Source organism: Euprymna scolopes, chromosome 22 (assembly GCF_053919585.1).
Source record: "Euprymna scolopes isolate OS-2025 chromosome 22, ASM5391958v1, whole genome shotgun sequence".
NCBI classification, from domain to species: Eukaryota; Metazoa; Mollusca; class Cephalopoda; order Sepiida; family Sepiolidae; genus Euprymna; species Euprymna scolopes.
In genome coordinates, this window is record NC_136503.1 from 7431 (window position 1) to 23659 (window position 16229).

Here is a 16229-nt window from a genome sequence, read left to right on the forward strand (position 1 = left end):
ATACGCTACCCGCTGGCAAGAAGACTGTCCTACGATAAATCGATAAACTCAAAATTAAATAAATACAACAATAAAATTGCCATGTAGCGCTACCCTGCGCTCTTCAAGGTCAAACTCCTTTATGACCCCATAGCTTCTTCGTACCCATCTCGGGACTTCCAGAGCATCCTTTGCTCCCGGTCGACACTACTCGTGGTCGATAATTTCACGGCTCCTAGCCGAACAACAATAAAACACAAAATCGAGGTCCGTCTGCCTCCTACTTACATCTCAGGATTTACGGACAATCTTCTTTACTCCTAGGTAGCACAAAAACAAAAAAATAAAATCCCATCCCAAACCTTCACCATTTCACATCAAATGTTCTTAATTAATTTACCTCCTCTATGACTATACTTAATTGGTCCAAGAGTAATCAAGTCGGTTTTATTTATTCTACCCCATTGTGGTCAACACACAATGGACACGTCCTCCGACTGTCCATATTAGTTACAGAGATCGCCCATTTCTCTATAACTATCTCGTGTTTTCCTGAGCACCTACCAAAATATGGATTTTTTTTTTATTTATTATGAGGACGTTCTGTACCGCCCTCCACCGAATTACGCATCCGGAACAAAAAAAAAAAATCCGTCGAAACTACAAGAACAATGCAACAAACAAAAAAATATGTATACATGACCACCTCGAAACTAGGATAAATACCGACTGACTTCCTGACCTCATTACTCATAATCCAGCAAACCGTCTGCCTGTCCAACTACTGTATTTCGATAAAAAAAAAAATCCTTATTCCTTATTCTTTTGTCTTCCGACATCATCCCATTTTAAAATTCTCATTTATGTTTTCCTTGCATAATCCCGTTATCTCAAAAATTATTATTGATAATTGATATACCTCTATCCTGTCATCATCTTATTTTTAAAAAATTAAATTACATTGACACCACGTGGCAAGACCATCGATGCCCCCATCTGCTATACAAATACAAGATAACAAAAGTACAGAAAAAGAAATACAGAAAAATACACATGGAAACTCAACAATACTTAACAATATTCAATAATACTTAATTAATATATACTTAATTAATTCACTTATAACTAACAACTTTCAGCAAAGTTCAACAAAATTATCACAGATCAAATTGTCCACGTAAGCAAAGTTCAAGGGTTTTCTGAAACTAAAAAATAAATCATTATTCTTTTACAATTAACCACAGAATTAAATTAAAAAGTTCCGCTTCTATTCTATTCATATAATTATAATTTACTTAAAATTAATCCGGAGGGATGCCGCATCACCAACCTGATTTTTATTTCACCTAATACTTTCGACAATAGTGTAATTTTTTCTTTTTTTTTTTTTTCAAATCTAAAATGACATCTTGCTATTCCGAATGCATTTAAAAGTTCACTGTCCCTTATTTTTGTAACGCTTTGCTAAATTCAACAATGTCAAATGACTGACAGGTTTATAAACTGTGGACAAGCTCGATGTCATTTTGCTTAAACAGATGTTCGTTTGTGTTGTCTTGTAGGGGACTAGGATATATAAATACCCCAATCCCGTTACAAAATAATAATGAAACGAATGGGAATTGAAGGAAACAAAGACACAATTAATGGATAAGATAAATGTCGTTTATTTGCTGTTGAAAGAAATGAATGTTTTAGTTATAACATGTCCGCGCGTATGTAACCAATGTCCGTTGCAGGACTAGTGTTGTAGCAAGAATAGGAAATGTGTTTTCATCTCAAGTCCGGGTCATTATTGTTTGTTCGCGCGTGGGAATTGAAGTGAGTGTGGTAGTGGAAATGAGAATCCAGCGTGTAGGCAAGGAAGAGAATATTAGAGTTGTCATCAGTTAGTAGGCAGCTACGCGAAGGTGTTCTTAGTGGCCAGTAGTAGATAGAGAGAGAAAGAGTGAGAATGTATACATACAGTCTTTAGCTCGTGCCCCATACATAGTAGGAAGTGGGCGTGAGGTGCGCGTGCGCGCGCCGAAACGGCGCGCGGCTTGTTCGCCCAACCTCTCTAGTTGAGAGTTGGTTCCAAAGAGAAAGAAACAGCTTATCACCTTGTTTTTATACTCGTTTCCAGAGTGTATTTTGCGCATGTGTATTTCCTTAGAAAGCGGAAGTGACGTCGTCCATGTGCGTGATCGTGTTCGCGTGTGTGAGTACATGTGTGTACGTAAGTGTGTGTGTGTATATATACGTGAATTTGAGTGTATGTACGCGAACGTGAATAAGTGTACACTGTACATGTGTGGACGTGGGCGCGTATGTTTGTGTGCGCGTATGTATATGACAGCTTGAAATATGAATGTGTGTTTTGTGTGAGACTTGAAAAAGGCTCGTACAAATACTCCCCTTCCTAGGAAAAAAAAAATACATGCAGTGTATATATTTATGTATATATATATATATATTTTTTTTTTTTGTGAGTAATGTTTTCGGCAGTTGATTTTTTTGTTCTGTTTTTTTTTTTTTTTTTTTTTTTTTTTTTTTTTTTTTTTGCTGTTGGTGTGGTTGTTTGAAAAACAACGTCAAAAAGAACAGAATGTCAAAAACGGAGTGTGTTCGTAAAAAAAAAGTATTTACTTACGCGTGGAAAATGCGTTTACTTTTTTTTTTTTTTTTTTTTTTTTTGGCTGACATTTGTTGGTTTGGTTTCTGTTGTGTGTTGACATGTGCAAAGAGTTGCTTGGACAGAGAAGTGAATTGTTCCGTTTGGAAGGAAAATTTTTTTGTTTCGTGTTGACGGTGTCATGTGTGTGTCCAGTTGACGGTAGCTTCGCATGGTTCTGCGGTAATGTGTGCATCGTTTGGACGGGCGCTAGTCGCGCGTTTGTTCTTGTTGAACGGGGTCTGGTTACTGTTGTCTTCGCAAGTGCGTCTGCGGTAATGTGTGTACATTGTCTGTACGGGCGTTTGTTGTGTAGTCGTTCGTGGTTGCCGGCTGTCAACGAAACTTCCAAGTTTTGAGTTTATCCGCGTGCGTCGTGCATCTCAACTCGTATTGTTGATTCAACTTCTTCCTATGTGTTGATAGGGATGTCCTGTTTCTTTATTGCTGCGTCTGCTGTGCGGGAGGGAATTGCATAGGCCTATGTGATTTTGCTCCTCGCGTTTGTTGCAGGGTAATGTCAGGAAACCGTGAAAATGTTTGTCAAGCTCGAATTTGTTTTGAAATTCGATATGAAAGTCGACAACTCCGTGTTCGTTTTTTTTTTTTTTTTTTTTTTTTTTGCAGAGTCTGACGAGGGTTCGTCATTGTAGTTGGTAGTAGCTATTCCTGTGGGTAGTGGTTTGGTTCGCTTGGTTTTCTTTGTTGAGAAGTTCGCTTTTTTCTTTATCAAATAAAACGCGCGTCTCCCTCAAAACAATTAATCTCAAAACGGTAGGGTCGCCATGCTTGTTCGTTCCCAGTCAGTCGGGCGCCAGTTTGTTGTGGACTTGTGGCATAGGAGGAAATGCGTGCTCCTCTCGCGTTCCGAGGGAAAATGAATTGTCTCGAGGAAGAAACGAACGACGTGTTAAATTGAATTAAACGAACAGGAATGTCTTTGGTGAAAGAAACAAGTAAAAGAAAGGGTACCACACGTGGTTAGTTTTGCGTGCGTCTTTCGCTGTAAGCTGGTGAGAAAGAAAGTTTATAGCTTGGCGTGCGTCTCTCGTTAAGTGGTGAAGAGGAAAAGTTTATACCTTGGCGTGCGTCTCTCGTTAAGTGGTGAAGAGGGAAAGTTTATCTTTGTAGAGAAAGAGTCTGTGTGTGTATGAGTGCTTCATTCAACCTCATCCATTTCATTTAAATAACGGGGTCACCAAATTTGTAGGGGACTAGGATATATAAATACCCCAATCCCGTTACAAAATAATAATGAAACGAATGGGAATTGAAGGAAACAAAGACACAATTAATGGATAAGATAAATGTCGTTTATTTGCTGTTGAAAGAAATGAATGTTTTAGTTATAACATGTCCGCGCGTATGTAACCAATGTCCGTTGCAGGACTAGTGTTGTAGCAAGAATAGGAAATGTGTTTTCATCTCAAGTCCGGGTCATTATTGTTTGTTCGCGCGTGGGAATTGAAGTGAGTGTGGTAGTGGAAATGAGAATCCAGCGTGTAGGCAAGGAAGAGAATATTAGAGTTGTCATCAGTTAGTAGGCAGCTACGCGAAGGTGTTCTTAGTGGCCAGTAGTAGATAGAGAGAGAAAGAGTGAGAATGTATACATACAGTCTTTAGCTCGTGCCCCATACATAGTAGGAAGTGGGCGTGAGGTGCGCGTGCGCGCGCCGAAACGGCGCGCGGCTTGTTCGCCCAACCTCTCTAGTTGAGAGTTGGTTCCAAAGAGAAAGAAACAGCTTATCACCTTGTTTTTATACTCGTTTCCAGAGTGTATTTTGCGCATGTGTATTTCCTTAGAAAGCGGAAGTGACGTCGTCCATGTGCGTGATCGTGTTCGCGTGTGTGAGTACATGTGTGTACGTAAGTGTGTGTGTGTATATATACGTGAATTTGAGTGTATGTACGCGAACGTGAATAAGTGTACACTGTACATGTGTGGACGTGGGCGCGTATGTTTGTGTGCGCGTATGTATATGACAGCTTGAAATATGAATGTGTGTTTTGTGTGAGACTTGAAAAAGGCTCGTACAGTCTTGTCTATATAAATATATATATATATACGTTTTTTTTTCTTTCTCCGTTTTTTCAATTCTTTCTCTGTGTTTTTCAATTTTATTTTTATTTTTAATATGGTAAATTAATTTTCTTTTCTCTTTTGTTTTTCAGCCGTTTTCAAAATTCACAGCGTATTTTTAATTTTGGAGTTTAATTTTCTTCTAAATGCGTATGGTATTCTTCATGCCTTTGCTATCTTTTTCAACACATAACTGAATCATTTTTTCTTCTTCTTCCTTCCTCTCTCTCTATCTTTCTCTCTCTCTACCCTTTTTTCACTGTTCTTCCTTTATTCTCTTTTTTCTCTTCATTTTCACTGTCTTTCTTTTTTATTCCACTGTCTCTTCTCCGTTTTTTTCTTCCTCCTTTTTCCTCAATTTCTCTTCTTGTCTTTATTTTTCCTCGTTATTTCTTTTTCTCGTTATGTCCGTGGCAATCCAGGTTTCGATATATGTCCCATGCGGGGGCAAGAAGGTCAACGGCACCAAATAACATATCTGTTACATAAGGGAGGGAGAAGAAACGGATTTGGACTTTGACACTTTACTTGAGGGATACTGGTACCCTGGTGATGACGTGTCCATTTTACTAATGAAGAGAAAAAGTTTATGACGATGAGAGAGATATTACAAGTGTTAAGAGACGAGAGAACGGGACCCAAGATCCCTTAAACCGTTTGTCTGGTGGTTAGGACACTTGTGGATGTATGTGTTTATATATAGAAGTTCATACCTGGTTTTGCTGCTCTGGGAGAGTCTTCATCTGGGTGGAGCTCTCTTGCTGTTTTCACCGGAATACACAAGATGAAGACAGATGTTGGGTTTTCAACCTTTTATTCTCCCAGGCATGATCTGCAGATGTCGCCATCGATGGTCTCCACTGTGGGTACCTACCACGTCCCACGTCTGGGGCGCGCATCTCCCCCCTTACTTAGGAGAGAACCATTTTAGACTTCTGCTCGGCTTTTTCTGAGAGACTCAACGTTTCACCAACCTTGCCACGTAGCATCACATGACATCCGGTTAGATGAAACGTCACTTCCTGCAACGTGGATTTACTACAAAAATATCTCTCTGACCTCCTCCCACCCTCTCCCTCTCTCTCTCGATCTACTATCTAATAGAGACACAGAGAGAGAAAATAGAGAGAGTATGAAAGAGCCAGAGAGAGAGAGAGAGAGAGAGGAGATGCTCTTTAACATATACATCTATCATTATGTATGTTATTTATATAAGCAAATTTTATTTATTTGTGAGGGTGACAATAAAATAAGTTTGTCTTACCGTGCAGATACTTATTTAATTTTATTATGAGTGTGTAGAGGTCGGGATGTCCTGTGGAAGAGATATGAGGAAAGAGATTGACTCCGAGTACTTTAAAGCACCTTTTGTTTCCAGAACGCCATCTTACCAGAAGCCCCAGCTATCGGAAGTGTCCTCCACTATCAACCCGCAGTAAATATCTTTCGTATATATATATACATATATAACAAGTAAAGCAACTGGCCCTGACGGCATTCCAATTATAGTGTTGAAAACCGGAACTTGCCCCTATACTTACAAAACTGTTTAAGAGTTGCCTTAAGGAGAAGTACTTTCCAACATCCTGGAAAAGGTCGTCAGTATGGCCCGTATTTAAGAATTCAGGTGATGAGTCATTTCCCTCTCAATACAGACCAATAAGTCTCCTGTAAGTTGGTAGAATCCATATTAAATAGAGAAGTAGTCAACCACCTCAGCAGAAATAACCTCCGTAGTGACATGCAATATGGTTTTCGTTCTGCTAGATCTACAGCAGATGTGCTGTGATTATATCTCATAGGATTAGTTAATCTCTCGACAAAGGCTTCCTTTCTAGGGCAATTGCTCTTGACATATCAAAGGCTTTCAAGAAGGTATGGCATAAGGGCCTAGTTCACAAGATTTCCAGCTACGATATAACTGGAAATGTTTTCTAAATTATTAAATCATTTCTCTCTGATAGGCTCATAGGAGTAGTGGTTGGTGGGAAGAAATCAGAGGCCCACAGTATTAATGCTGGAGTTCCTCAGGGATCTATCCTGGGCTCAACTCTCTTCCTGATCTACATCAATGATCTCCCAAAACACATACTTAAATCATTCGTTGGCATCTATGCTGATGACACGACCATCTATGGCAACACATCAAAAGCTGTAAATGACAAAGCTCTCTCTGATTATCTCTCCTCTAATCTTGAGCGCGTGGTACAATGGGGAAGAGGTGGCTGGTTACTTTTAATGCATCTGAACCAAGCTCCTATCTTTACATCATCAACGCTCTGATCCCCATCTGACATCAATTGAAATGGATGGCTTTCGTCTTAAGGAGGCTCCATGTTTTTTTTACATGGAGATCACCACTTATGAAGGCCCAGAAGCCACTCGAGTATAAGGGTTATTTTGTGTACAGTAATCAATGGGATAGTATCGTAGTAATAGTTAGTACTGGAGATTTGATAAAGTGTCATTACTTAAGAGGGCGGTTCATCAGGCATTTGTTTGTGTTGGACTTGAAGACATCCAAGTTGAAGTCGGGAGGGAAACAGGCAAACGGCAGAGAGTTCCACAGGTGTGCAGTTCTAAGAAAGAAGCTTTGTTCATGGAATGTGCGTTTTGATTTAGGCACGGATAAATAGTGGGGAAAATTATTGAGAGTGATTTCAGCTAGTCGGGGTTTTTTCGTGAAAGATTGGTGAGGGGGGATCAGAGAATGGAGCTCAGATGAGCACTTGCCATGGAAATAACGATAAAACAGAGACAGGCTCGCAATGTCTCTTCTGTGGGAGAGAGGTTGCAGGAAAGAGAAAAGGTATCCCCCACCAGGCCACAAAGTCTACTTTGTACTCTGTCAAGGCAGGAAAGGTTTTTTTTGCAACTCAGATGTGGCAGCAGTACTCTATCCTTGGATGTACTTTGACAAGCTTCTGGACTTGATCTTTACTCTTGATCTGAAATGTAACATGTACATCAAGTCTGTTGCCAAGGTTGCTGAAAAGATGGTCGGATCCTTCTACCGCTCCAGAAGATATCTCACTACTGATGCAATTCTCTATCTGTATAAAAGCCAAGTACGTCCAAGGATGGAGTACTGCTGCCAAATCTGTGCAGGAGCTGCTTAAAACAGCCTATCCTGCCTTGACAGAGTACAAAATAGACTTTGTAGCTTAGTGGGGGATACCCTTTTCTCTTCCCTGCAATCTCTCTCCCACAGAAGAGACGTTTTAGCCTGTCTTTGTTTTATCGTTATTTCCACGGCAAGTGCTCCAATCTCTGGTCCCCGCTTGCCAATCTTCCATGATAAACACCTGTCTAGCTGAAACCACTGTCATTAATTTTCCCCACTCTTTATCTGTGCCTAAATCAAAACGTAGATTCCATGAGCAAAGCTTCTTTCTTAGAAGTGCATGACTGTGGAACTCTGTTCCGTTTGCCTGTTTCCCACCTGACTACAACTTGGATGTCTTCAAGTCTAACATAAACAAATTCCTGATGAACCACCCCCTTAAGTAAGACACTTTCCAAATTTCCAATACTAACGATTACTACGATACTATCCGATTGATTACACGCAATAACCCTTATCCCCAAGTGGCTTCTGGGCCTTGATAAGTGATGACCTCCAAGTAAAAAAAATGTTAAGAAGTATGTGTGAGGATTGTCATTTTGGAATATTTTTGGACGAAATGCTATAGGATAAACTCGTAGTAGGAGTAAACAATGACAACATTCAGAGAAGACTATTGGCAGAGAAAGACACTATCACCTTTAACAAAGCTTTCAACATAGCAGTTACCATCGAATCGGCTTCCAAACATTTACAGGACATTCAAACAAAAAAAAAAATGGAAATAAACAATAGTCATGACTTCCACTTGTTGCTTCCTCCACGTCTGACATCGATTTGTGCTAACTATAGACCGGGAACATCCTGTGTCTACAAGTGCTGAACATTGCACCTCATTAATTTTAATGCTGACAACAGGCATTGCTGTGTTCATTGCTTGGCAAGGGGCAAGGGTGGCGACAGTACCTTGTCCCAAAATTCATTTCCCAAACAGTTGTGAAATATGTGATCTAACTCATTGTAGGGTTCTGTGTGCTCGTGAATAAACATTCCTCCTACCACTTTGACGTCGGCACTCCATAGCAAAATTGTTAGGACCCCCATATTTATAGCAGACAGGGCTCTTATGCTTAGCATTAACTGGGAGAGAATCCACATTGTCTCCATAGGGTTTAGATGCTGCACGACTAGTGCTGGCTGCTGATATAATTGGATCTGGTTCCTTAAGGATGTTTCGTGTCTGGGCCAATAACTCGTCCATTGTTAATCTGTCGATGCTTGCAAAAGTCTACTGACATCCTCAGGTAAGCCCACCAAAAAGGCACAGCTTAACATTTTGTTGTTGACATTTCCGTAAATCAGCTAAGTACGCATCCATCATTTCATTGGGATATAGTCGCCGGGTAGTGAACTGTTGCCATGCAACAAAAGGATTTGTCCCAAATGCTGTATATAAGCTCTGCTTAATTTCTTTCCAGTCAGTTTCATCCCCGAGTTGCTGGTACACTGCATAGGCCTCTGATTAACCTCAACGGAATGACTGTTGCTGGCTCCTTTATTTTGCAGAATTTACAAATACGCTGTGCCTTCTCAACCTATTCGACAACACACAGCCCAGCAGTAGATCCATCCAATTCCGGTATTAAACGAATGTTTTTTTGTTTTTTTTAGGTCACCGCTTATCCAAGTCACTTGAAAATAAAATAAAATAAAAATGCCGAGATAGCGTATAATATGGAAAAGGAACACACACACACACACACACACACACACACACACACACACACACACACACACACACACACACACACACATAAAAAAAAACTAGCAGTGTCGAACCGTCCTCTTGCCAATACAACGTACGAAAGTCTTTTTTACTTTCTTCTCTGAACTTGCAACAAATCTTCTTATATTCGATATTATGTTTCACCGTTCACTCTTGTTCTAAGCTGTCCAACAAAAAACTCCACTCAACCCCTGCTTTAGAATTTATCCCATTTAACAGTTACCAATTGTATACATATGCAAATTAATGACATACGTTCACTAATGAGCGACCTACAAAATTATACTTGTCTGTTTTTTTCTACATTTTTTGGTGGCATTTTACAGGCAAAGCAAACATGAGGTCGTTTGCGAGATTTATTTCTATTACGGTTACTGGTGTTTACATTTGCTAATAAACATGATGTCTACGCGAGCCTTTTCTAGTCTCACACAAAAACACGCATTCACATTTCAAGCTATATTACTTGCCATATACATACGCGCGCACAAACATACACACCCATGTCCACACACATACATATATTCACGTTCGCGTACATACACTCACATTCACGTGTATATACACACACGCTAACGTACACACATGTACCCACATACACACACACACAGGACAACGTCACTTCCTTTCAAAGGAAATCCACACATGCGCAAAAGACCAGCAGAAACACCTATAAAAGCAAGAGCAATAAGCAGCTTCTCCCTTTTTCAGACCAGCTTCCTAGCTGGACGGTCTACGGACTGACAGCGTGCCTTTTCGGCAGGCGCACGCATGCGCGTGCCTCACGCCATTTGCTACTATGTGGGACAAAAAGCTAATAGACCATACATACACTTTATACGCTTTATCTCTCCATGAACTGGATTGACATTCTCACTCTTTCTCTCTATATATATACAACTTGTCCCTGAGAATACCTTCGCGTGACTGACTGCTAACTGATGTCAACCCTCTATCCTTTGTCTTTGTCTACACGCTGGATTATCATTCTCATTTCTACTATATTACTCACTTCTCTTCCCACGCGCGAACAAATGATAGTGAGATGAACACACATTTCCTTTCCTTTCTACACCACCAGTCCCGCAACAAACAATGGTTACACCCGAACGCGGACATGAACACATGTTATATCTAAAACATTCATTCTTTCAACAGTAAATAAACGACATGTTTATTCCATTCCGCAATTGAGTTTTTGTTTCCTTCAATTCCATTCGTTTCATTATTTTCTTTTGTAACGGGATTAGGATTTATATATCCTAGTCCTCTACATGTCTGTCATTTTTTTCCGCATTAATTTATTAAAATATTGGTGCTAATGCAGAGAGTGATTCACGCTATTTTTTAAATCGTATTTCCACGTTTAATTACAGTTTTATGATATGTTTTTTTTTTCTATTCAATTGTAAGGTTAAAGTACAGAATAGGTTCAAAACACGGTCTTCTTGCACTTTAAGCAAATGGAAATTAGGAAGATAGAAAAGGAACAGCCGTTGTTTGACACCGGTTGAAAGAATGCAATTTGATTGGAGAGAGAAATTATGACGTCATTACTATGAAATATTGATAAAATTTAAAAATTGAAATTGTTCAAAAAGAATTGGACAAGAATTTAATAACTAAGTATTTAATAATTAATAATAGTATTTTTAGAATTAAAAAAAAAATTTTAAGTTAAGATAGAATTTAAGAATTGAAATTATTGTAAAAAAATTTAATAAGTATTTAATAATAATTCATGTAGAAGCATTTTTAAAAGAGTTAAAGTCATTTAAGTAACAATTCGATCGCTGACTTATAGTGAACTATTTTACTTTTATTTTAAATTAAAAACGTTAATTAGCTCTCCAGTTAAAAGAATTTTTTTTTAAGGCTTTGAACACTTTGATCATGGTGTTTATGAACACAATAAAGTGATTCATGAGGATAACTTCGTTGATCCCCATGATGAAACTATCACACACAAACCATAGAAGCCTAACTGTGAGACTAACCGTAGCCCTCGGCGCAAGAGGGTCCGTGTGTGCCTGGCGTGTGGGGTGGCGGCTGATCCTGTGGTCGGGGCAGTGGAAGAAAGAGTTTCAAGATGGCGCCTGCCTGCTTTTATTAGAGACGGAATCTCGCAGGATCGCGCAAGATCTCGCGGGGATGCAAATTAGCTAGGCCATCTTGAGGAATAAAAATCGGTCCATTGGAGGTGCGAGGCAGTCGGGTTCTGACGTTCGTGGCGATCAGTACAGTGACCGTTGGGTTCCGTTAATGACCGTTGGGTTCCGTTTCTATTCGTGCAGTCAGCTGAGCTTTGTTAGTTACCTTCGCGCCGTGGCTGTCATTGTTTGTTGGTTTGCTGTGTGTTGCCGTGGTTCTTCAGTGAAACGCTTAGTCGCCCACGACGAGACTCCCTGTCTCCTACACAAGATACTCATACAAGCTATTTCATCCCGCCCACTCCGAACTTGGTTTTCTTTTCTTCAATGGCGGATAGGTTCGATCTAAAGTTGATACCGGAATTCGACGGATCCGACCCGGTACTCAGCTGGGTTGAGAAGGTCGAGTTACATTGTCAGTTGCCCGGCGTAAAAAATGTCAAGCGCGTGATTCCTCTGCGGCTGACCGGCGGGGCCTTCGCTGTATATCAGCAACTCAGCGCTGAGGAGAAGTGTGACTACTCGAGTATCAAGGCGGCGTTGTACAGGGCGTTCGCCACTGACCCCGCCACTGCATGGGAGCAGTTTGAGACGAGGTCTATACGCTTGGGCGAAACTGTGGACGTGTATCTCGCCGAACTTAAGAAGCTGACGGTGTTGTTCGGCGGTCTTCCCGAGAGGGCCCTAGCCTACAAATTCCTGTCAGGACTCCCTGCTGGAGCAAAGCAGCTCCTGCGAGCAACCTCTACCATGTCCTCACTACCGCTGAGTGACCTAGTGGACAGAGCCAGGACAATAATGAAGGATGACTCGACGGTGCAGGAACCGGTAGTCGCCGTCGCACAGGCCCCACCAAGTGGCGAAGGACCGTCTCAGGGACCCAGCCCGCAAGGTGATGTCATCTGCTACAGATGCAACGGGCGGGGCCACATGGCAAGAAATTGTAGAAGGCGGTCGACGGCTGTTCGCTGCTACCGCTGTAACAAGACTGGGCACATAGCCCGAGACTGTGCGGGAAACGGGGACGGGGACAAGGTGCCAGTGCCGACCTCTTCCCCAAACAGAAAATAAACAAGGCGCTCCCTGTCATTCAGGTCCGAGTTAATGACACGTTATGTTCAGCCCTCCTTGATTCCGGTTGCTCCCGTACCATAGTGTGTGCGGACTTCTGTCAGGCGTGGAAAAAGAAGAACGTCAGGATAACTACCATTACTGGAAAAATACGAATGTGTTGCGGCGTGGGTGTGGTACACATTCGCACAAGAACTGGGAACTCGGCCAACGTCGAAGCGCTGGTGACACGCGAAAAGCCGCTGAGTTTCGACCTGTTGCTAGGCTACGATGCCATCAAAGCACTGGGCGGCATGCGCATAACGCGCGCTGGCATTGTAGAGTTTCAGGATAGGCCCCCGGTGTGCGCAGCACTAAGAGTCGACCAGCCGGACTTCAGTGCGGAATTTGACGGCCAACAGAAGGCGTGGACCGCCACTTGGAGGTGGTCAGAAGACAAGGAACCGGCCAAACTACAAAACAAAGTGGCAGAGTACCGTATGCCCGACCAGATAAGGCCTACATACGAAAGCGAGCTCCGTGAATGGATTAAGAACAGTTGGCTGATTCCATACCCCTACGACAAACTTGGACCCCCCAAGGGCCTGATACCGCTGATGGCAGTTGCCCAACCTAACAAGTCAAAGGTGAGGCTGGTAATGGACTACCGTGAGTTGAATGCGCACGTTGATGCGTTCACAGCGGACGCCGACGTCTGTGCCAGCAAGCTGCGAGAGTGGCGCCAGCAGGGGTCCAATGTGTCCCTACTGGACTTGAGAAAAGCATACTTGCAGGTCCGGATCGGCGAGGCGATGTGGCCTTTCCAGACAGTGATGTTTTCCGGGAAGAGATACTGTCTTATGCGACTCGGATTTGGGCTAAACGTAGCACCCCAGATAATGAAGGCTATCGTCAATGCCGTGTTGTCACAAGAAGAATGGATCAGAAAGGGAACATCGGCGTATATTGACGATATATACGTGAACGAAGATATCGTGTCATCTTCGCGCGTAAGATCCAAACTTGCCGAGTTTGGTCTAAACTGCAAGGACTCTGAGCGGCTTGAGGATGGCGCCCGCGTATTGGACTTGAGCATTCAAGAGGAGCGAGGGATCCTGAAGTGGAGGCGTGGAACCGCAGTTCACGACGTACCCGACGTTTACACAAGATGTGCCGTGTTCTCCCTGTGCGGGAAACTTGTGGGGCACCTTCCAGTATGCGGATGGGTTCGTGCAGCGACAGGCGTCATAAAAAGGAGGGCAAATGCGGTCACCAAAGGCTGGGACGATGAGATAACTGACGAACTATTGGTTCGAATGTTAAAGGAGACCGTCACTAGTGTGAAAAAGAATGACCCCGCCACAGGGAACTGGTGCGTGTAGGGAGACGAACTGAGCGTGTGGGTGGACGCAAGTTCTCTAGCGATCGGTGTAGTTTTGGAGAAAGATGGGGCCGTAGTTGAGGATGCCTGCTGGCTGTGACCGGCGAATGATGCTGCCCATATCAACCTGGCAGAACTCGACGCTGTAATAAAGGGCATTAACCTGGCACTTCAATGGGAAGTGAAGAAACTGCGTGTGTACACTGACTCACTTTGCGTGCACCACTGGGTGTCGGACACACTCACGAGCAAGGCCAGGGCACGCACCAAGGCAGCCAGCGAAATGCTGATAAGACGAAGGCTGGAGACTGTGAAAAAACTGGTGACGGAGTACAACCTGTCCGTAGACGTAGTGCTCGTCACCTCGGACTACAACCTCGCCGACAAGCTCACTCGGGTACCACGGAGATGGTATGAGGCTATGAAGAAAGAAGCTAAGCCATTGCCTCTGTGTGCTGCCTCCGTCGAGGAGGACGAAATCAGGAAGATACATCACGACAGTGGGCACCCCGGAGTACAATGGACCTACTACTTTGTGAAGTTGGCTAGACCATCAATACCAAAAAGCGCAGTAAGAGCAGTGGTCAGGGAGTGCCAAACGTGCCAGTCCATCGACCCCGCCCCAGCCAGATGGCGGAAAGGACAGCTAGGAGTGGACGCGACTTGGAGTCGGTTGGGTATGGATATAACCCACTACGGCAGTCAACACTTCCTCACGCTGATAGACTGCGGGCCAACGAGGTTCGCTATTTGGCGCCAATTAGCGAGGCAGGATTCCACCAGTGTCATCCATGAATTGGAATCCATATTCTACGAAAGGGGGCCGCCTGAGGAGATCCTCACGGATAACGACACGGCATTCTGCAGCAGGGAATTTAGGCATTTTATGGACAACTGGGGGATCCGCCTTCGACACCGATGCGCGTATGTGCCGAGCGGCAACGGCATAGCAGAGCGGTGCCACCGAACCGTGAAGAGGATCGCGGCCAGGAAGAAGTGTACGATCGCGGAGGCAGTTTATAGATACAACACAACGCCTAAGGACGCCGTGACTGGCGGCAGTGCGCCCGCTGATGCAATTCATCACTACCACGTGCGCGTCAAGGACGTTGAAGTGTGTCTACCCGACCAACGAGAACCCCAGGGGACGTACCAAGTGGGAGACACAGTCTGGGTGAAGCCACCCGGCGGCCGGTACACCAGCAGCTTTTGGAGGGGGCGGGTCACCGGCGTCATCAGTGAACAGGCCATACTAGTCGATGATACTCCGCACCACGTAAGGGATGTCCGGCCCGCTCTAAGCGCTGACCAATCGGCGAGCAGTGGAAGTAGCGAGTCATCTGACGATGAGCGATGGATCCAACCCGTGCCCCACAAACCTGGTGACTCAACTGCGAGCAGTGGAAGGAGCGAGTCATCCGACGATGAGCGATGGATCCAACCTGTGCCCCACGAACCTGATGACTCAACTGCGAGCTCTAATGCTGATGCTGATGCTTCCGATGCCACTTCTGAGAGCTCCAATGAGGAAGTCCCGGCAATACCCCTCCGCAGGAGTGCTCGAATCAAACGGCCACGTCCGCCGTGTCACGTATGTGATCTGGAGACCAGGGGGGAGTGTGAGACTAACCGTAGCCGGAAAAAGGAAACTGCGTAGCCTATTAGGAACTACGAAAGAAATGTTCACTTTACATTTGTTGGAATTTGTGTGGCGGAGAAGGAAATCGACACAAATATTTCCGCGTATAATAATATGTATCAGAGAACAATATTAGTTATAATTATCTTTGGTTGGTTAAAAAAAAAAAACTGCTTTATACTAAATAAAAAGAAGATACTTTTTTATCATGCATGTATTTATTTATTTCTAAAACAATCATTTATTTAAAAAAAATTGTTTTCTAATACTGTCAATTTCAATATCGTATCTTTTTATCGTTTCTAATTAATTAAAATTACGCGTAAAAAAATTGTTTAAGAAATTGTTTATTTATAAAATGACGTTATAATTTCTCTATCCAATCAATGGCATTCTTTCAACCGGTGTCTGACGACTGCTGTTCCTTTTCTATCTTCCTAATTTCCA

At 42.9% G+C, this 16229-nt stretch overlaps 1 long non-coding RNA gene across 1 annotated transcript; it reads right to left on the reverse strand.

Moving 5' to 3' along the window:
• Positions 1–1622: 1622 nt before the first annotated feature.
• Positions 1623–4661, reverse strand: LOC145243825 (uncharacterized). Its single transcript, XR_013862944.1, has 2 exons — positions 3712–4661; positions 1623–3665 (listed from the first exon to the last, which is right to left on the reverse strand). It is a non-coding gene; the product is annotated as an uncharacterized LOC145243825 (long non-coding RNA).
• Between the last annotated feature and the right edge of the window lie 11568 nt (positions 4662–16229).